This window comes from Bufo bufo, chromosome 5, assembly GCF_905171765.1.
Source record: "Bufo bufo chromosome 5, aBufBuf1.1, whole genome shotgun sequence".
Taxonomy (NCBI): Eukaryota; Metazoa; Chordata; class Amphibia; order Anura; family Bufonidae; genus Bufo; species Bufo bufo.
In genome coordinates this window covers 492451278-492473403 of record NC_053393.1, presented here as the reverse complement: position 1 = coordinate 492473403, position 22126 = coordinate 492451278, and positions in this window count along the sequence as shown.

The following is a 22126-nucleotide window of genomic DNA, read 5'->3' as shown; positions in this document are numbered from 1 at the left end:
TGGCCACCAATGTGTTAACTACAGGGGGGGGGCTGCCCCCTGCTGCCTGGCAGCACCTGCCAGGCAGCAGGGGGCAGTCATGTACACTGTTCTTTTAGTATATTCTAACCTGAAGCGTCCCCATCACCATGGGAACGCCTCTTTGTTAGAATATACTGTCGGATTTGAGTTTCACGATGTAACTCAAATCCGACGGTATATTCTAACATAGAGGCGTTCCCATGGTGATGGGGACGCTTCAAGTTAAAATATACCATCGGATTGGAGAAAACTCAGATCTGATGGTATATTAACTCCTGACTTTACATTGAAAGTCAATAGGGGACGGATCCGTTTGAAATTGCACCATATTGTGTCAACGTCAAACGGATCCGTCCCCATTGACTTGCATTGTAATTCAGGACGGATCCGTTTGGCTCCGCACGGCCAGGCGGACACCAAAACGACTTTTTTTTCATGTCCGTGGATCCTCCAAAAATCAAGGAAGACCCACGGACGAAAAAATGGTCACGGATCACGGAAAAACGGGACCCGTTTTTGCGGACCGCAAAAAAATACGTTTGTGTGCAGGAGGCCTTATTCTGCGGAAAAACAGGTTTTACTAACCTGTCAATCATTGAATTAAGGTGCCCAAGCAGGGCAGGTCTGTGGATGCATGGTGCCCGGCCGCACGCATCGCCGTTCGTGCCCAGCGCCGCCTTCTACTCCTCAGTGCCGCCTCTCCCTGCCTCTTTGAGATCCCGCGCGTGCGCACAGGCTCAGCCTGATGCGCCGTTGCGGACTACTGGCATCGGCTTCTTCTTGCACTGTGCGCACGCGCCGAGAAGGGGACACTGCTACAGGTTGCCGGAAAGGTTTACTGCGAGTAAACTAGAGATGGGAAGTTCGGATCTTTCAAATTAACCGATTCATGAATCGAATCTTCAGTTCACTCGCTGAGCTGACAAGAAACAAGTGAACCGAAGCTTAGGTTGCGCAATGCACATGCGCGGATGCTTCGATTCACTTGCTGACTCGCTGAGTCGGCTCTTGTTCTGAGTCAGGAAGTTTATTCTTTAAAACCCTGTGTGTAATTATCTACCCCACTGTAGTGAAAAAATCAAGCATCCAGGGGGTGTGAATTTAACACTGGGGTAAATAATATAATTAAAATGGAGGGTTAAATGTGTAAATGTATTTAAAAAAAATACATCTCTCTCAATAGTTCTATAGCTACTGAATGAGACAGAAGAAGGGATGCCTTTAACATATATATCTACTTGGGAAGCCAATTTGACCCTAAAGGGTTAATTCAACCTGTAATGTAAACTCTGTGTCCTGTCACTTCTCTTATCTCTCTGCTCTGCTATCAGTAAACCTTTCCGGGATATATTGTTTCACATGCGGGTGTCAGGGAGCCGCTATCTAATAGCGGGAGACTCCTTGAACCTCCGGGAGACTTGAGATCCCTGCGTTCTGATGCAGCTGCATCAAGACATAGGAACACTGTGGGCATGGTGATGGTGACACACAGGGAGAGACACACACACAGGGACGGACACACACAGGGAGAGACACACACACAGGGACGGACACACACACACACAGGGACAGTCACAAACACACACACACAGGGACGGACACACACAGGGAGAGACACACACACACACAGGGACAGTCACAAACACACACACACACACACACACAGGGATGGACAGTCACACACACACAGGGACGGACAGTCACACACACACAGGGACGGACAGTCACACAAACACACACAGGGACCGGCAGTCACACAAACACACACAGGGACGGACAGTCACACACACACACAGGGACGGACAGTCACACACACACACAGGGACGGACACACATACATACAGTCAGGTACATAAATATTGGGACATCGACACAATTCTAACATTTTTGGCTCTATACTCCACCACAATGGATTTGAAATTAAACGAACAAGATGTGCTTTAACTGCAGACTGTCAGCTTTAATTTGAGGTTATTTACATCCAAATCAGGTGAACGGTGTAGGAATTACAACAGTTTGCATATGTGCCTCCCACTTATTAAGGAACCAAAAGTAATGGGACAGAATAATAATCATAAATTCAACTTTCACTTTTTAATACTTGATTGCAAATCCTTTGCAGTCAATTACAGCCTGAAATCTGGAAGGCATAGACATCACCAGACGTTGGGTTTCATCCCTGGTGATGCTCTGCCAGGCCTCTACTGCAACTGTCTTCAGTTCCTGCTTGTTCTTTGGGCATTTTCCCTTCAGTTTTGTCTTCAGCAAGTGAAATGCATGCTCAATCGGATTCAGGTCAGGTGATTGACTTGGCCATTGCATAACATTCCACTTCTTTCCCTTAAACTCTTTGGTTGCTTTTGCAGTATGCTTTGGGTCATTGTCCATCTGCACTGTGAAGCGCCATCCAATGAGTTCTGAAGCATTTGGCTGAATATGAGCAGATAATATTGCCCGAAACACTTCAGAATTCATCCTGCTGCTTTTGTCAGCAGTCACATCATCAATAAATACAAGATAACCAGTTCCATTGGCAGCCATACATGCCCACGCCATGACACTACCACCACCATGTTTCACTGATGAGGTGGTATGCTTAGGATCATGAGCAGTTCCTTTCCTTCTCCAGACTCTTCTCTTCCCATCACTTTGGTACAAGTTGATCTTGGTCTCATCTGTCCATAGGATGTTGTTCCAGAACTGTGAAGGCTTTTTTAGATGTCTTTTGGCAAACTCTAATCTGGCCTTCCTGTTTTTGAGATTCACCAATGGTTTAAATCTTGTGGTGAACCCTCTGTATTCACTCTGGTGAAGTCTTCTCTTGATTGTTGACTTTAACACACATACACCTACCTCCTGGAGAGTGTTCTTGATCTGGCCAACTGTTGTGAAGGGCATTTTCTTCACCAGGGAAAGAATTCTTTGGTCATCCACCACAGTTGTTTTCCATGGTCTTCCGGGTCTTTTGGTGTTGCTGAGCGTTCCTTCTTTTTAAGAATGTTCCAAACAGTTGTTTTGGCCACTCCTAATGTTTTTGCTATCTCTCTGATGGTTTTTCTTTTTTTTTTCTGGCTAATGATGGCTTGTTTCACTGATAGTGACAGCTCTTTGGATCTCATCTTGAGAGTTGACAGCAACAGATTCCAAATGCAAATAACACACTTCAAAATGAACTCTGGACCTTTTATCTGCTCATTGTAATTGGGATAATGAGGAAATAACACACACCTGGCCATGGAACAGCTGAGAAGCCAATTGTCCCATTACTTTTGGTGCCTTAACAAATGGGAGGCACATATGCAAACTGTTGTAATTCCTACACCGTTCACCTGATTTGGATGTAAATACCCTCAAATTAAAGCTGAAAGTCTGCAGTTAAAGCACATCTTGTTTGTTTCATTTCAAATCCATTGTGGTGGTGTAAAGAGCCAAAAATGTTAGAATTGTGCCATTGTCCCAATATTTATGGACCTGACTGTACAATAAATATGATCACCACACGGCTCCTGCCTGTCTGCTTTGGTAAAGCAGGGCATAGCTGGGCCATGCCAGGCTTTAGCAGAGTGGGCACAGGACAGTGAACACAGAGCACGATATGTATGCGAGCACAGCTGAGCGAGTGCAGGGCAAGGGCCCACATACACATTGCCCCTCCTGCCTGTCATACCACCCCCCCACGGGGCATTTTGGGGGGCATTAGGGGTTGGATGATGTGGAGTGTGCACATTCTGTTGGAACTTGGCTCAGGCCGTGTCGTGGGCCTTCGCTGGCAGAGACTGAGTCTGCTGTGGCTGCTGGCTGCCGCTCGGGCTCGCTCCTTCTTCTCTCTGGGGCCAAGGGGTCGGAGCTCAGTGGCAACGTCAAAAACGAAGACGTGCCTGTGCGGCAGCTGCGGCACGCTCCAGCAGCCACTGGTCTGCTCTCTTAAAGAGACAGGCAGGCCAGGCCGCTGGCCCCGCCCCTCCTCACTCTTTCCAATAGTCCGTGCGCTGTCAGCGCTGTTAGTCGGCCGGCGGCCGCCCGCCAACCGCTACAGAATAGTAAGAAGACTTAGTTAGTTTGCGGCGGGCTGTCGTCGGCCGCCCGGCGCCCCTGTTGCTATGGCGCCTTGTGCGGCCGCACAGCCCGCACACCCCAAAGGCCGGCCCTGCTGAGCCGAATGGGGAGGAGTGCTGATCCAGGGGGGGAAAAAGGAAAGTCTATGCAAATATATTCAATATGTGAGAGAAAATCTAAATCGCACATCCTCATTACTATGCTTTTGATATAACAACTGTTTTAAATTTCAGCATGATAAAACATGGCTTTACAGCACTATTATCAATCTATTGCTATGCACTATTAGGAGGCATTAGTATACAGTTAGATTAGTGGTGCCCAACCATTTTTCGGCTGAGGGCCGCACTAGAGTTGGTATAAATTTCGCGGGCCGGAACCAGGTAGCTTTGCCAGAAAGAAATGCAAACGCTGTGAGGGGGCACGTGTGAGCATTACTACTGTGAAGAGGGCACATATCTGGCATAACTACTGTGAGGGGGCACATATCTGGGCATAACTACTGTGAGGGGGCACATATCAGGGCATAACTACTGTGAGGGGGCACATATCAGGGCATTACTACTGTGAGGAGGGCACATATCAGGGCATAACTACTGTGAGGAGGGCACATATCAGGGCATAACTACTGTTTCCTGAGGCGATGTGAGGTAATTCCACAAACTTTATTCAGACACAAACAATATGACAAAGGTTAAAAACTGTCATATCTATATAGCCTACAGGTGGCAGTAAACATGTTAACATGTATAACTCCTAACATCCTCCCTTTCTTGTGAAATTAAGTAATATATAACATAAGATGATTGGATACCACAATACATTCCAAAGGTGACAATGTTTTTTATAATGTATCTAGCATACAAAATCCTTATATCTTGTTGGTGTTCTAATAACCCTAGTTCTAGTACGTCTTGGTGTGGCAGGAGCTTCACATTGTTGCATATGATCATCCATCCCTGTTTCTTCGGGAGTTGTCTCATCTGGAGATGTACCTGGTGTAATCACTTCACTTATTTCAATGTCAGATTTGTCATCTGCAGTCCTCAGAAACTTCCTATTCCTTCTGTACAATTGTCCATTTGCTTCCACTTTATAAGATCATGGAGCAACTTTCCCCAAACAAATACCTTGTCGCCAAATTTCATCTGTTGACGACGGCGATGGTTGTATTCGCACTGGCTGACCAATGCTTAGTTCAGGAAGTTCCTTGGCTCCTTTATCATAATATGCCTTTGCTTTTTTGCGTCTTTCAGTTAGGTTCTCGACCACTCCTTTTATAACCTTTGGAAACAGCAGTTTCTGAGCAGTCGGAAGTAAAGTCCTGGTCCTTCTTGACATTAGCCGTTGTACAGGACTACTGCTGGTGCCTTCTGATGGGGTATTTCTCCAGTCAAGAACCGCTTTCCAGATATCCTTGTCATCTCGTTTAGCTTTCTTTATGAGTGTTTTTGCTATTTTTACAGTAGCTTCAGCTTTACCGTTGGACTGACTGTGATATGGGGATGATGTAAGATGTTCAAATTCCTACTCTCTACAAAATCGTGCAAACTCTGTAATTACAGAATCAGGTATTCCATGTCTGCTAAAATGTGCTTTGCAACAATCTATAATTGTTTTAGAGGTGGTATCAGAAACTAAATCAATTTCCCAGAAATCTGAATAATAATCAACAATTATTAAGTAATCTTGTCCTGTTAAGGAAAATAAGTCCATGCCTAGTTTGCTCCAGGGTAGAGTGGGCAATTTGTGAGTCATCAGAGGTTTTTTTGTTTGTTTACGCATATATACTCATTGCAAGTATTACAGTTCTTTATTGCCTCTATAATCTCTGGGCCCATGTGTGGCCAAAAGATGACATCCTTGGCCTTGCGAAGGCATGCTTCTATTCCTAAGTGGCTAGAATGAGTCCTAGCTATCATTTCTGAGCGCATGTTTTTTGGTATGATGACTCTGTGTCCTTTATACAGAATTCCATTTTGTATGCTTATCTCATCTCTAAAGCCCCAGTAGTCCCTGATACAAATCGGTATTTTTTCTTTTTGGTCTGGCCATCCTGTAAGAACAGTAGTTTTTAATGCTTGCAAGACTTCATCTTGTTCTGTGAACTTCTGAATTTGTTGTAGGCGCAAATCAGACACTCTTAGATATTCTGCAAAGTTTATCTCTTCCAGTTCCTTAGAAAAGGCATCCTCTGATTGCATCAAGAAAATCTCATAATCTGGGGTGTCCTTGTCCATTGTTTTGTGAGGTAATGCTGCTCTTGATAAGAAGTCTGCAATATACATTTCTGATCCTTTTTTGTAAACCACATTAAGGTTGTATTTTTGCAACTGTAGCATCATGCGCTGTAGACGTTTTGGTGCTACTAGGAGAGGTTTTTTAAAAATGCTCTCTAGAGGCTTATGATCAGTCTCAATGTTAATAATATTTTTTCCATGTAAGTACTGATTAAACTTCTGGCATGCATATACAATGGCAAGACATTCCTTTTCAATCTGGGCATATCTTTGTTCTGTTGAAGACAGTGTACGTGATGCAAACGTCACTGGCTGACCTCCTTGCAAAAGTGTTGCTCCAAGACCTTTTTCACTGGCATCACATTGGACTGTTACTTCTTCATTGACATTGTAGTATCTCAAAACTGGATGTTTAGTAACAATATATTTTATTTGCTTGAGGGCTTCATCATGGCTGGATTGCCAGGCCCACAAGCTGTCTTTGTCTGTCAGTCTGCGTAGTGGTTCACATACATCCGTAAGAATTTTGAAAGGTAGTTTACAAACCCTAGCAGTCTCTGAACTGCTTGTACATTGTCAGGCTTTGGTACCTCTAAAATTGCTCTGACTTTTTCTGGATCAGGACGCAGGCCTTCTGCTGTGAGTAAATGTCCCATGTATGGTACCGAATATAGCCTCAATCTCAGCTTCTTTTTATTGAATTTTAGGTTCAGCTTTCGTGCTCTCTCTAAGAGTCCAATCAGATTCTTGTCATGATCCTTTGTGGCCTCCTCTGTAGTGTCACCACAGCCATACACCAATACAGTAGGTGTTTGTGAGATTGTGTTTTCAGCACGACAGCGTCGCGCTGATACTCGGCGACGTGGTGCCGAGATCTCGCACTCACTGGGATAGCGACAGCACATCCCAGCAAGCGCGTCATAGAAGCGACGGGAGATCCGACTTGGATTCCCGCCAATTCTACACGTGTGCGGCGTTTGTTATGAATCCTGAGGGGGAAGTCCCCGCCGGATTTTAAATAAAAATCCGGCCTGGGTCCCGCCCTCAGGAGCATACCGGGCCCTTAGGTCTGTTATGGGTTGTAAGGAGAGCCCCCCCTACGCCGAAAAAAACGGCGTAGGGGGTCCCCCTACAATCCATACCAGACCCGTATCCAAAGCACGCTACCCGGCCAGCCAGGAAGGGAGTGGGGACGAGCGAGCGCCCACCCCCCTCCTGAGCCGTACCAGGCTGCATGCCCTCAACATGGGGGGTTGGGTGCTCTGGGGCAGGGGGCGCACTGCGGCCCCCCCACCTCAGAGCACCCTGTCCCCATGTTGATGAGGACAGGGCCCCTTCCCGACAACCCTGGCCGTTGGTTGTCGGGGTATGCGGGCAGGAGGCTTATCGGAATCTGGGAGCCCCCTTTAATAAGGGGGCCCCCAGATACCGGCCCCCCACCCTAAGTGAATGAGTATGGGGTACATCGTACCCCTACCCATTCACCTGCAAGAAAAGTGGTAAAAACACAAATAAACCACACAGTGTATTAAAATATTTTATTTTTCTGCTCCGGAGGCCGCCCCCTGTCTTCTTTATTAGCTCTTTTACCAGGGGGGGGCTCTTCTTCTTCCGATATCCCGACGGGTCTTCTCCGCTATCCGGGGGGGTCTTCTCAACTCTCCGGGGTTCTCCTTCTGTCTTCTCCTTCTGTCTTGTTGTCTCCTTCTGTCTTCTGTCTCCGGGGGGGGCTCTTCTTCTTCCGATATCCCGACGGGTCTTCTCCGCTATCCGGGGGGGTCTTCTCAACTCTCCGGGGTTCTCCTTCTGTCTTCTCCTTCTGTCTTCTCCTTCTGTCTTGTTGTCTCGGCGCACCCCGATTCTTCGTCTTCTCTTCTTGTTTTCGCCTCTCTCTGTTGTTGACTCGGCGCACCCCGGTTCTTCGTCTCGCGAGACTCGGCGCACCCCGATTCTTCGTCTCGCGAGACTCGGCGCACCCCGATTCTTCGTCTCGCGAGACTCGGCGCACCCCGATTCTTCGTCTCGCGAGACGAAGAACCGGGGTGCGCCGAGTCAACAACAGAGAGAGGCGAAAACAAGAAGAGAAGACGAAGAATCGGGGTGCGCCGAGACAACAAGACAGAAGGAGAAGACAGAAGGAGAAGACAGAAGGAGAACCCCGGAGAGTTGAGAAGACCCCCCCGGATAGCGGAGAAGACCCGTCGGGATATCGGAAGAAGAAGAGCCCCCCCCGGAGACAGAAGACAGAAGGAGACAACAAGACAGAAGGAGAAGACAGAAGGAGAACCCCGGAGAGTTGAGAAGACCCCCCCGGATAGCGGAGAAGACCCGTCGGGATATCGGAAGAAGAAGAGCCCCCCCCGGAGACAGAAGACAGAAGGAGACAACAAGACAGAAGGAGAAGACAGAAGGAGAACCCCGGAGAGTTGAGAAGACCCCCCCGGATAGCGGAGAAGACCCGTCGGGATATCGGAAGAAGAAGAGCCCCCCCCTGGTAAAAGAGCTAATAAAGAAGACAGGGGGCGGCCTCCGGAGCAGAAAAATAAAATATTTTAATACACTGTGTGGTTTATTTGTGTTTTTACCACTTTTCTTGCAGGTGAATGGGTAGGGGTACGATGTACCCCATACTCATTCACTTAGGGTGGGGGGCCGGTATCTGGGGGCCCCCTTATTAAAGTGGGCTCCCAGATTCCGATAAGCCTCCCGCCCGCATACCCCGACAACCAACGGCCAGGGTTGTCGGGAAGGGGCCCTGTCCTCATCAACATGGGGACAGGGTGCTCTGAGGTGGGGGGGCCGCAGTGCGCCCCCTGCCCCAGAGCACCCAACCCCCCATGTTGAGGGCATGCAGCCTGGTACGGCTCAGGAGGGGGGGGGGGGGGCGCTCGCTCGTCCCCACTCCCTTCCTGGCTGGCCGGGTAGCGTGCTTTGGATACGGGTCTGGTATGGATTGTAGGGGGACCCCCTACGCCGTTTTTTTCGGCGTAGGGGGGGCTCTCCTTACAACCCATAACAGACCTAAGGGCCCGGTATGCTCCTGAGGGCGGGACCCAGGCCGGATTTTTATTTAAAATCCGGCGGGGACTTCCCCCTCAGGATTCATAACAAACGCCGCACACGTGTAGAATTGGCGGGAATCCAAGTCGGATCTCCCGTCGCTTCTATGACGCGCTTGCTCTCCATCGCGGCAAGCCAGCTCGGCGCTGGCTCCCGCGATGGGGCTCGTATGTGCTCAATCTCGCCGAGAAATACAGCGAGATTGACACAAAATCGGGTTCACCTACTGTATATCATCTGCAATAACTTCCACTCCGGGCAGGTCTTCTACTGCTTCATGTTGTCTACGTTGATATTCTTCTGGTGCAGTAGCAATCCCAAAAGGCATGCGTAGCCATCGGTAACGCCCAAAGGGAGTCCAGAATGTAGTGAAATAACTGCTTTTAGTGTCCAGTTTTACTTGCCAGAAGCCATCCTTAGCATCTAAGACAGAAAATACTTTTGCATTTGTTAAACTTGGTAGGATTTCCTCTATAGTGGGCATTGGATAATGTGAGCGTTTTAGTGCTTTATTTAAGTCTTTGGGATCAATGCATATTCGCAGCTTGCCTGGTTTCTTAACAGCAACCATACTACTTATCCATGTCGTAGGTTCTGTGGCCTTTTTTTATCACTCCCAGTGTCTCTAATCTCTCTATTTTCGCCTTTAAGTCTGCTTTAAGTGGAGCCGACACTCTACGTGGTTGGTGTTGAACAGGAGGTATTGCTTCATCTATTTCTAGGTGATACTCTCCAGGTAGACACCCTAGTCCTTTGAAAATGTCTCTATATTCAGTTGTGATCATTTCATAAGAAAAGGGTGAAGTTGTTTGCTGGTCATCATGTAATAATACATTATGTTCTACATTCAGTGTAAGGAGGCCCATTTTCTGACATGTTTCTGCTGAGAGAAGTGGTTTGTGTTTACCTTGGACAACTTGGAATTGCAGTGTATATGTTTTATCTTTATATGTACAATTTCGATTACATTGGCCCATAGGTATCATATAGGTATCATTGTACCATTTTAATTTGACATTACTCTTCTGTAATGTTGGCTTTCCTTCTTTAACAATTTTGCAATAGTCTTTATATGTCATAAGGTTGCAGGTGGCCCCACAGTCTAACTGACAGTGTAACCTTTCCCTTGCTTCTCTGTCAATGCTGAGTTCTAGTGGTACAAACCACTGTGATCCTGGACTGCTTACTGCTCCTATTTGATGAATAATAGTGAATACTGATTCTTCTGAGCTGCTGCTCTTGATCTGTGCAGCCATATGTATTCTGGCATTTGCTTTCTGCCTGCATACTCTAGAAAAATGTTTTTGCTTTTTGCATTTACTGCAGGTTTCTCCATATGCAGGACAGTGGTCTCTCCCCCAGGGGTGGTTGTTTCCACAGTATCTACATCTGATTGTTTTTACTTTGCTTTCTTTCATGGGCTTTTTATATGTTTTAGCAGTATAATGTACAGCTTCAGTTTCACTTTTGCTTTCTTGCATTGCTTGTATTTGCATTTCTGTAAGTTCATGGCTTCTACACATATCAATGGCTCTCTGTAGGTTCAGGTCTGGTACTCTGAGCATTCTCTTTCTAGCATTAATGTCTTTTGATCCCAGAACTATTCTGTCTCTGACAGGGTCGGACTGGGGATAAAAACCAGCCCTGGAAAAAGTTGCATACCAGCCCCACAGCATTGCGTCATTATTTACTTGTTTATAAAAGGGGAAAGCATTCATTTTAAAACACGTGTGTAAACACGAATATGAACTTTGCCCCATGATAGCTCTTTTGTAGAACCCCATTGTTCATATTACCGTTTTACTGGCTAGGGCAGCGCTAAATCCCGGCCATCAGTGACGGTGAAGTCACTGGGCTTCCTGGCAGCCCCATGGAGAGCCCCGGTACGTCACCAGATCTTCAAAAAATGCCTTTGCCCTGCGCGATTTAGCGCAGGGCAAAGGAGAGCATCGGAGCATGAACTGCAGGGGGGCTGCCGGGGGGAAAATGGAGGGACGTCCGGGTTCAGCTCTAAACCCGGACAACCCCTTTAATTTATACTCAGATATAGTCCTCCTGTAAGTACCTGGCCTTCCCCCTCTTCCATACCCCCCCTTCCCCTTCTGTCCCCCTTGAATGTATGTCAGCAGCAGCACCAGGAGAAGGACTGGAGCTGCAGGCTGCACAGGGACAAGTGAGTGACTGGCAACCCCTTCCTGCTGTCACAGAGTTGCTGGATTCTCCTGGAAAAGTTGTTGAAGTGCAGCTGCCTGGAGGTGGTGGGCTCCAAGCTTCTCACAGCCACTCTGACCATCATGCATGGAGTTTCAGCTGCCTGGAAGTGACCTCCAGGCTTCTATGTATGAAGGCACAGTAGACTGCTGGGAGCTGCCTGTGTGGAGGCTGAGCAGGGCCGGCGCCACCAGTAAGGCGAACTAGGCAGTCGCCTAGGGCGCCACTTAGCAGGGGGCGCCCGCCGCGGTTTAAAAAAAAAGTTGGTTAGAACTAACATAACAGTGGCGGCCGGCGGCGCCCCTCATGCTGCGCCGCCAGAGCGGCTGAGCGCTCTAAAGAATCCCGGCGGGCCGCGGCGGCGGGCGGCACATGTCAGACAGGCAGCGCACACAGACACAGGCAGCAGGCTGCGCAGCACTGAGCTGAGCCGGCGCCTGCTGACTCCTGACTGAGCGCTGCTGCCTCAGTAAAGCCGTGGAGGCGGGGGTGGGGGGGGGCGGGGTGTCTGACGTCCTGACTCTGAGTGACTATTGTAACTGCTGCTAGCTTATGCCGGCTTACCTGGCTTCAGGCTGCAGTGCAGAGGGTGGAGCGGAGGCGGAGCTCTGCTGACTTTGGAGCTAATGAGGGGTGGAGCGAAGGAGGAAGAAGAGAAGGCGGCACACTGAGCAGCCCAGCAGCCAGCCACAGCCACAGTGGCCCACCACCAGCAATTTTCCTCCCCCGACCCCCAGTGCAGTAGTGCAGTGCCTGTGCCTTCTCCTTCTGGGACAGAACTAGAAGTGGGCTCCTAGCCTCCTACCTGCCTGGATTGGAGTGCAGCCTGCAGGTGCAGCTGCTTCCTTCTTCCCCAGGACCCCAGCCAGGGCGACATTCCTGAATGGTGTACGTACCGTGTTTGTCTCCAGTCCCCAGAGCCCGACCAAGAGCCAGACTGCAGACTCTTATTGTCCTGGACTGGTAAGTAGTCAGTAGACAATGCAATATGTTTATTATTTACTGTATTTTTTGCCTTATAAGACGCACTTTTCCCCCCAAAAGTGTGAGGAAAATGGCCGTGCGTCTTATAAAGCGGATTGGGGATACTTCGCTGGCCACTATGCTGCACAGCGCGGCCAGCAAAGTATCAGTGTGGAGGGAGGAGGCGGGGAAACTCATGGCGGGGCCCGGTGCAGTGACTCTACTCTAATACACCAGGCTCCGCAACTGTTAAGTACATTCAATCCGAATGGTTCCGCAATTACTGTACTGTACTTACTGTACTAGTACCTTATGTATAGCATTAAGATGGCGCAGACCAGCAGCTCCCTCGGTCATTCGCCACCTGCCGCAGCTCCCTCCTCATGTGCTGCCTGCCCATCTGCCTGTTCATTCATAAAGTGAGATAAGCAGGCAGGCGGCGCATGACCGAGGGAGCTGCCAGTCTGCGCCGTCTTAACAGATCTGACAGTCTGAAGCCAGGAAGCGCTGCCACCCTGTCCCCAGGTCAGCTCTGTGCATGCACCCGGAGCCCTCTGTGCCCACGCCGGTGATGCCATGTCCCGCAACCATAGTGGAGGTGATGTGGAAGGCTCTGGATAAAAAGCAGCTCTGGAGGTAAAGGCAGGGGCAGGGATCGTTACTACGGGTCGGGGCAACAGGGTGCTGTTGAACTCCAGTAGAGGGGACGGGCTGATTCTCCTGGGCACCAGTGACACTGGCAGGGGCAGCGGTGTGGGACCGGGAGGGGGCTTGCAGGAGAGCCGCCGGGGGAAGCAGGGAGCTTGCATGAGCTTATTGGGGAAGCCGCTGTCGTACAACAGCAGCCAGAGCTGCCGGAGGAACGTGAAGTACTGGAGGCTGCATAACTACCTGTGCAACGTGCTGGAGAGACCCCGGGGCTGGGCATTTGTCTACCACGTCTTTGTGTGAGTACCGGACACCGTGCTGCTGTGTATAATGCTCCGCCACTCGCCACATGTGGGCATGGCCCTGGCATCCAATACATATCAGGGAAAGCTATACTGTGCATTTATAATGTGTGCAGGGTGCCAGGGGGGTCCAGCAGTGTCTGTCACTTGGAGATGTCAGGGGCAGAGCTCCTGGAGACACGACGTATCCTCATCCACACACTCTTCTGTGCCATTCCTCTGCTCTGTCACATGAAGCCACATATTCTTCTCCAAAGTACAAGCCCTCCTCAGTCCATCTGATTCCCTGCCCTCTGTGGAGGCACCATGCCCAGCAGATCCTTTGTACAGCACAGTGACACCAGGTTACACACCAAGATGTTCTCCACTCCCAGCCCCTGACAACATGTGTGACAACCTTTCACAAAGTGCTACCTCCAGCCAGAGCCCTGCTGTCAACTGCCCCAATCTCCTTGCTGTGATGCATAAAGAAGCATGTGAGGGCCACAGAGGGCCCATGGAGCCCAGATCTTAGAAGCGGATCTGCCCAGCTGATGTCACTCCTGGAGATTCCTGTAAACTGGAGACTGTATGTACACTAATATACACTACATAACCCTGACAGCCTGCACAGTCACATGTGGGCACAGCCCTGGCATCCAATACATATCACAGAGAGCTATACTGTGCATTATAAGCTATACTGCACAGTATAGCTCTCTGTGACATGTATTGGATGCCAGGGCTGTGCCCACATGTGACTGTGCAGGCTGTCAGGGTTATGTAGTGTATATTAGTGTACATACAGTCTTATAAATTATAAGACTGTATGTAAATAATATACACTACATAACCCTGACAGCCTGCACAGTCACATGTGGGCACAGCCTGGCCCCTTCTTACCCCCAGGGCTGTTTACATCGGCGACGGTGGCATACACAGGGGTCGGGCTCTGCTTCCGGTCTGCGGCCTGGGCCCGGCATATTTGAATCTGGTGAGGCGGCGGGAGCCTGAGGCCACTTGCAGGAAGAGAGGGGCGGCCACACACAGGACAGCCAGCCAGGCCGGGCCAGGAGGATCACGGCCTGCCGCTCACAGCGACACCAGGTGGTCGGAGGGAGCAGTGCCGCTCCCACGGAGGCCGGCCGGCCTGCTCAGCTCCACCCACCGGCCACCACTACATCAGACTGAGGCTAGCTTTCGGATTCGGCCCGCCGGCGGCCGAAAAAGTGCAGGCACATCTTAAAGCGGCCCACCGGGGAATTTCCCGGTAGGCCAGTCCGGCCCTGGTCTCTGATAAGTTCATCATGTAATACTCCAAACTCACATGTAGCGGCGAGCTGCCTCAGTCTAGTCACATACTGATCTATAGTTTCCAGTGGGCCTTGGTTTGTGGTATTGAATATGTACCTCTCATATATGATGTTACATGAAGGCATAAAATGGCTCTGTAATGCATCCAGAGTTTTCTCTATGTCCTGCTTGTCGGCATCAGAGAGTGAGAGGTGCTGATGAATCCGCAGACAGTCTCTCCCCATCACTGAGCGCAGTGTCGCTATCCTTACCTTGGGGTCTTTCTTATCAAGTTCAGTTGCCACCTCATAATCTTCCCACTGGCATTTGAAATATGTCCAGTTAACTGCCAGGTCCCCTTTACAGTCCATGGGAGACGGCACAGGGAAGCTGTTTGCAGCCATTTTCTGTAACACGGTGTGTCTCTTATTAATAAATTACCAGAGAAACAATTCTTGTTGATCTTTTGTTCTGATATTAGGACTTTGGTGGTTTCTAAAACACCAAAGCCCTCTCCACTTCTGACACCATGTTTCCTGAGGCGATGTGAGGTAATTCAACAAACTTTATTCAGACACAAACAATATGACAAAGGTTAACAACTGTCATATCTATATAGCCTACAGGTGGCAGTAAACATGTTAACATGTATAACTCCTAACAACTACTGTGAGGGGGCACATATCTGGGCATAACTACTGTGAGGGGGCATGTGCGAGCATTACATCTGTGAAGAGGGCACATGTCTTGGCATTATTACTGTGAGGGGGCACATATCTGGGCATAACTACTGTGAGGGGGCACAAATCAGGGTATAACTACTGTGATGAGGGCACATATCAGGGCATTATTACTGTGAGGGGGCACATATCTGGGCATAACTACTGTGAGGGGGCACGAATGAGCATTACTACTGTGAAGAGGGCACATATCTTGGCATTATTACTGTGAGGGGGCACATATCTGGGCATAACTACCGTGAGGGGGCATGTGTGAGCATTACATCTGTGAAGAGGGCACATATCTTGGCATTATTACTGTGAGGGGGCATGTGATGTATACATGTGTGTAATGTATGTACAGTAGTGCAGTATGTGATGATCACACACTGCACTACATACATTACATACATGTATACATCACATACTGCGATGTCACCTTCTTCTGCAGGTCTACCTTGATGTCTGGTCTTTAGGCTTCAGTCAGATCCTCCACCGCCATGCTTGCGCCGTGTGCCCGACACCACTAGGAGCTGGCCCCTCCTCCTTTCATCTCCCGCCGGCTTCTCCTACAGCAGGACGCTCTATCGCTCCAGTGCCCACCCAATCTTACCAATCAGGGGCGTAGCTAGAAATGACTGGGCCCCACAGCAAAAAAAATTATGGGCCCCCCCTCCCGGATCTCCCACCCCCACATACCTATCGGACCTCCCACCCCAACATCCCCACACCCCTCCCTAAATCCCCCTCAGTGTCATCCACAGATCCCCCCTCAGTGTCATCCACAGATCCCCCCTCAGTGTCATCCACAGATCCCCCACTCAGTGTCATCCACAGATCCCACCCTCAGTGTCATCCACAGATCCCCCCCTCAGTGTCATCCACAGATCCCCCCCTCAGTGTCATCCACAGATACCCCCTCAGTGTCATCCACAGATCCCCCCCTCAGTGTCATCCACAGATCCCCCCCCTCAGTGTCATCCACAGTTCCCCCCCCCTCAGTGTCATCCACAGATCCCCCCCCCCTCGGTGTCATCCACAGATCCCCCCCCTCGGTGTCATCCACAGATCCCCCCCCCTCAGTGTCATCCACAGATCCCCCCCCTCAGTGTCATCCACAGATCCCCCCTCAGTGTCATCCACAGATCCCCCCTCAGTGTCATCCACAGATACACCCCCACCTCAGTGTCATCCACAGATACACCCCCACCTCAGTGTCATCCACAGATACACCCCCCTGTGTCATCCACAGATACACCCCCCCTCAGTGTCATCCACAGATACACCCCCCCTCAGTGTCATCCACAGATACACCCCCCCTTAGTGTCATCCACAGATACACCCCCCTCAGTGTCATCCACAGATATCCCCCCCTCAGTGTCATCCACAGATATCCCCCCAGTGTCATCCACAGATATCCACCCCCCTCAGTGTCATCCACAGATATTCCCCCCTCAGTGTCATCCACAGATATCCCCCCCTCAGTGTCATCCACAGATATCCCCCCCTCAGTGTCATCCACAGATCCCCCCTCAGTGTCATCCACAGATCCCCCCTCAGTGTCATCCACAGATACACCCCCACCTCAGTGTCATCCACAGATACACCCCCACCTCAGTGTCATCCACAGATACACCCCCCCTCAGTGTCATCCACAGATACACCCCCGTGTCATCCACAGATACACCCCCCTCAGTGTCATCCACAGATACACCCCCCCTCAGTGTCATCCACAGATACACTCCCCCTTAGTGTCATCCACAGATACACCCCCCCTCAGTGTCATCCACAGATATCCCTCCTAAGTGTCATCCACAGATATCCCCCCTCAGTGTCATCCACAGATATCCCCCCCCTCAGTGTCATCCACAGATATCCCCCCCTCAGTGTCATCCACAGATATTCCCCCCTCAGTGTCATCCACAGATATCCCCCCATCAGTGTCATCCACAGATATCCCCCCCCCCCACCCACCCAGAGCCGCTTCCTAGCTAATTTATTCACTGCACTTGCCTTGCCTCTGTGAAATTGAAGAGAAGCGCCGTAATCTCGCACAGGCGCACTGGCAGAGGCCAGGAAGACGGTGCATGCGCACTTCAATGCCTCTGCCAGTGCGCCTGTGCGAGATTACGGTGCTTCTCTTCAATTTCACAGAGGCAAGTGCAGTGAATAAATTAGCTAGGAGGTGGCGCTGGGCGGGGAGATTGCAGGCACAGGCAGCATCACTTTGCTGCCTGTCCCGTTCGCAGCACTCACTGCGCTGCGGCTTCGTGGGCCGCATTTAGCCCGTGGGCCGTAGGTTGGGCATCACTGAGTTAGATCAATTCACATAGACTTTCCTTTTCCCCCCCTCTGGATCAGCACTCCTCCCCATTTGGCTCAGGTGCTTTTAATTAGCAGAAGTCTGCAAAGGGTTTATAAATTCCTACCACCTCTCAGTTGGTGTTCCTGAGAGGCTGTGAACAGGTGAGCTCTTTGCACCTGTTCACATTATGCGGTGCTGGACGGTGGCCGTCGCTGCTTTTGTGCTGTGCTGGTGGAGTGATGAGGCCCAGGGCCTAGGTGGCTTTGCCGCACAGTGAGGGCGCTGTGTGGCTGCTGGGTCCCATTGCCTGCTGGAGCGGTGTGGGGGCACGATAGTCGCCGCACAGTGCCGCGCCAAAATTAGAGTAGGTCCCCACTTGATGAGGCAACCTTGTCGTGGTAAGTGGGCCTATGCTCTTTGATCAAACTGTATACTAATGCCTCCTAATAGTGCATAGCAATAGATTGATAATAGTGCTGTATAGCCATGTTTTATCATGCTAAAATTTAAAACAGTTGTTATATCAAAAGCATAGTAATTAGAATGTGCGATTTAGATTCTCTCTCACATATTGAAGGTGGATTGATGCCTCTGGTCTTGGAGCGAGGATCTGTGAGCGAAGGAGCCTCGACCCGTACCACGGGTCTGGAAGGATGAGCGGCCAGACAGACTGCCCATAAAACTTCCGGGCCTGGTTGAAAAATTTATTATGGAAGACCCTACACATGGACGACTGGGCCTTGTCTATGGCCGTGAAGGCCCCCACAAATTTTCCTAAATCCTTTATGAAGGAATCTCCGAAGAGAAGTTGGCCAGTTTTGGCTCAATTTTCATAAGGATGGCTTTACGCCTCTCGATCGCTAGGGAAGTATTTATGTTCCCTGCAATGCAGATCCATCCACTGAGTTCCCCTGGGTCGACTTGCGTATTCTCCTTCCTAGTGGATTCCGCTAAGTCGAATATTTTCGCCAATGGCCCCATAATGTCTAATAATTTATCCTGATAGGCATGTAAGGCTGAGTCTAGACCTCTACGAGGATTGAAGCCAGTTTTGGATAAAAACTGTACCATCTTTGGATCGACCACAGGAATATCACATACCTTGTTCGTAGGGCTGCACGATAAACCAAAAAAATAATCGAATCGCGATAATCGGCAAATGCGATATGGCGATTTGGCCGACCCGAAAATGCCGCGATTATATATGAAGGGGCCCCGCGCACATAACTGGCTTTGTGTGTAAAGTATTTTACTAGTGTGTGAAACAATCTCTCTCCTATTGATAACAGGTCCAGCCTCTGTACTCACTGTCACTATGAATGCACTGCAGTGAGCGGAGCGAGCGGACCGGCCGGCGCGTGACTGACGTCACTTAGTAACGCTCCTGCTTCCTGAAGTGGGAGGAGCGTTACTAAGTTACGTCAGTCACGCGCAGGCCGGCCAGATCGCTCCCGCTTGCTGTAGTGCATTCATAGTGACAGTGAGTACAGAGGCGGCCATGTTATCAATAGGAGAGAGATTGTTTTACACACTAGTAAAATACTTTACACACAAAGGCAGTTATGTGCACAGTTTAGGACACATGAGGGGACACATAGGGCCATGAGGGGGACCAGCATAAGATGCTATATGTCTTATGCTGCCCCCCCCCTCATGGCCCTATGTGTCATAGCACACATCCCCCATAACAGCATCCTCCACAGATCCCCCATAACAGCGTCCTCCACAGATCCCCCACATAACAGGGTCCTCCACAGATCCCCCAAACAGCGTCCTCCACAGATCCCCCACATAACAGCGTCCTCCACAGATCCACCCCATAACAGCGTCCTCCACAGATCCACCCCATAACAGCGTCCTCCACAGATCCACCCCATAACAGCGTCCTCCACAGATCCACCCCATAACAGCGTCCTCCACAGATCCACCCCATAACAGCGTCCTCCACAGATCCACCCCATAACAGCGTCCTCCACAGATCCACCCCATAACAGCGTCCTCCACAGATCCACCCCATAACAGCGTCCTCCACAGATCCACCCCATAACAGCGTCCTCCACAGATCCACCCCATAACAGCGTCCTCCACAGATCCACCCCATAACAGCGTCCTCCACAGATCCACCCCATAACAGCGTCCTCCACAGATCCACCCCATAACAGCGTCCTCCACAGATCCACCCCATAACAGCGTCCTCCACAGATCCACCCCATAACACAGCGCCATCCACAGATCCCCTCCATAACAGTGCCATCCACAGATCCCCCACAACAGTGCCATCCACAGATCCCCCATAACAGTGCATCATCCACAGATCCCCCATAACAGTGCCATCCACAGATCCCCCATAACAGTGCCATCCACAGATCCCCCATAACAGTGCCATCCACAGATCCCCTATAACTATGTCATACCCAGCCGCGTCAGCGGCTCATATGGGAAAATCCAAGCAAATAGACCTCTAGCACAATTCCCTTAAAATATTGCATCGCATATCGTTATCGCAATTTTTAGGGCCCTAATCGCAATCGCACAAAATTCCCATATCGTGCAGCCCTACTTGTTCGGTATGAGTGGTCGCGGGCATTCGGATCTTAATTTACTCCGAGCCTCTTTGCTAAGAAGTTTACGGACCATAGCCTCAAAGTACTGAGCCACATGAGTTGCTGGAAGCCACTCCGCTGACCTAGGGTGGTGTAACGCATCTGGGTCGAATAAAGGCTCACCCGCCAGATCCGTAAGGGAAGCAGATAAAGCCGTGGCTAGGTCAGGATGCGAGCCAGTAGGCAGTAATCCCAATGGGGCATCCACCTGTGTCGCAAAGGGGTCCATCCTGATATCCCTCAGGTCTTCAAGAGAACTGTACAGGGATTCTAACTGTGCCTCCTCCTCAGACTCTATATCAGAGTCAGTATCAGACGTGGGCTGCGTTCGGGTAGATTTTCATAACCGTTCCTTTTCTGCCTGGCACGGACAGGCTCGTTTGCGCGATCTGAGCGCGCTTTCATTGGATGGATCTAAGCCATCATTTCCTTCACTTCTGGAGGCAGTGGCTGGTGGTAAAGGGGGGTTGTTTAAAACCTGACTAGCAGATGGAGGTTGGGCAATCAGCACCTGCGAGATGGAATGAGTGAGGACCGATGACATGGAGCCCATAGCCGTCATGATGGCATTAGAGATAGACTGCTGGAGGGCTAAGGCCTGAGCCTGTGATGGGGATTGCATGACCCCCCTGCTTGGAGGGAAAAAAGTATGGCCCCTGGAGGGAAGATCCTGCAATACCAGGGCAGGTGGGGGGTTAACATCCGAGGGTTGGGAAGACATGAGGATGAAAACCCGCAGAGCCAGCGGGAGTATGTCACCCCAAGCTAGCGTATAGTGGAGTAGAGGGGTGACCAGTGAACTAGCGACGACTAAATGTGGGGAGCAGGGTGCAGTGGCACCGCACGTTACCACTGAAGAAGATCGCCGGCGAGCAATCCAAAATGGCGCCCGAGATCTCGCCAGATTCTGCGAGATCTCGGGCACCCGGCAAGAACGAAGGAAGACGAGGAATAAGATGGCGCCCGAAATCTTGCCGGAGAAGACGAGCGGAAGATGGAGACGGAGAGGAGGACAGAGGAGAGAGGGACCCCGCCCCGGGCAAGGGTGAGAGGAAGGGGGGCGGGGAGGTGTCCGCCGAGCGCCGACAAGGTGGGGAGAAGAGAGAAAAACAAAACACCTGAAAAGGAAGAAACTGAACGGTCTAAATATTATATAAATATATATAGCACGAAGGGCAAAGAATAAGAAGAATAACAATAATAAAAGGAACAGACCAATAAAATGTGAAAAGGAAGGGGTGAAAAAACACTTATTCGTAATGTAGTAGTAGGTACTTATCTGAGTGGCAGCAGCAAAGAAAGGGGAAGATCCTATCTGGAGGGGTCCCTTTATACCGGGACTGTGGGAGGGAGGAGTTATCACCTAGGTTACTGGTGGTTATATTCCTTTTTCTTTGCTGCTGTGTGGTTTCAGTAAAGAAAGGTTTAAGCAATAGGAGCCTCCATGTCTTGATATAAAATCTTCTTACCAGTGACTGTATTTGTGGGTTATCCCCTCCCTTCTGATCCTCAGCTGTGTCATGTGACCAGCAATCAGACTTTCCAAATAACAGAGCATCTTTTGAGTGGACACGAAGCCAGTTTATCTATGTATTCCTATTATTACTCAATGTCAGTCTCATAGGAATAAATACAGAAGTAACCGACTTCCTATCCTAAATCAGCTGGAGATCAGTATTGGTCACATGACACGGCTGAGGATCAGAAGGGAGGTTATAACTCACAA